Genomic DNA, 1,111 nt, shown 5'->3' with positions numbered 1-1,111 from the left:
TTCAAATGAGTAATTGTTTTAAAAGATGTTTGCCACTTGGAATTTTCTAATATTGCATAGAAAATGTTATGGGGAAAAAACTTCAAAGTGCTAGCCAAAGTCTGCACAGCATGTGACATACTATGTGGTATATGCAAACGATGAAACTAAGATACTGCCAGTAACTTTAGATTTAGTACTAAAGAATATCTTCTTGGTACTTATTGTTTGTATTTGCAATGTTTAAAAGAATTTCTGCAAAGCTTCTTGTATACAATCAATAATAAGTCATATTTTCTTTATTTCATGTTCCTGATACAGCAATTACATTTCCAGTAATAGTGGGTTTCTCAATACAAATTAAAATTAATGTGGAGACCTGTGTTTAAAGTATGAACAAGTCTATCGCAAATATTAAATGGTGTAAAAAGCAACACCTGAACCATTGCAGATATCTCCACAGGTTCAGTCAACATTGTGTTAAAATTTAGCTAAGACATTGTGTTAAAATTTAGCTAAGAAAATTCATCTGGTCTTGTATCATTCATAAATCAGAAATTGAATTAGTGCAGCTTTAAAACATTTACTCAATACATATGTAATGTTATCACACATAACTGCCACTACAGCTCTCGGTAAAAAATGAAATTATCATAAATACAATTTGGCCAGACTATATTTACTGACACTGGTTATTTGTAAAGATGGGTATTACTTCATGTTTAACTTTGAAGATTCTTAGGTCCCAAGTTAAAGAGTTGATCTTCAAAGATAAAACAACTTTTGGGACCTAAAAATCTTCAAACCTACAGAAATGAAACATAAAAAAAACTCTCACATCAGAGCTGAAGTTACATAATTTTAATTTGATGGGGTGCTCAACAAACCCCCTCCTTCCAGCAATTTTATGGATCTAAATGCATACCAAACATCCCATATCTTCAGTTTTCCCATGGCTTTTGTACTATGACCCTCAAACATGTAACATACAGGTTCCTTCAAAACTTTGATTTGGCCCATTCCTTAAAAATGCAAATTACAACATTCGGTGCAACATCACATCAGCAATGTCAAGTCTCTTGATAAACTGAACATCCAGGATCAAATCTACCTGCTAAAATAAAACCAGAAG

This window comes from Macrobrachium nipponense, chromosome 23 (genome assembly GCF_015104395.2).
Source record: "Macrobrachium nipponense isolate FS-2020 chromosome 23, ASM1510439v2, whole genome shotgun sequence".
Taxonomy (NCBI): Eukaryota; Metazoa; Arthropoda; class Malacostraca; order Decapoda; family Palaemonidae; genus Macrobrachium; species Macrobrachium nipponense.
The sequence above is the reverse complement of the archived record's forward strand: the minus strand, read 5'-3'. Positions refer to the sequence as shown.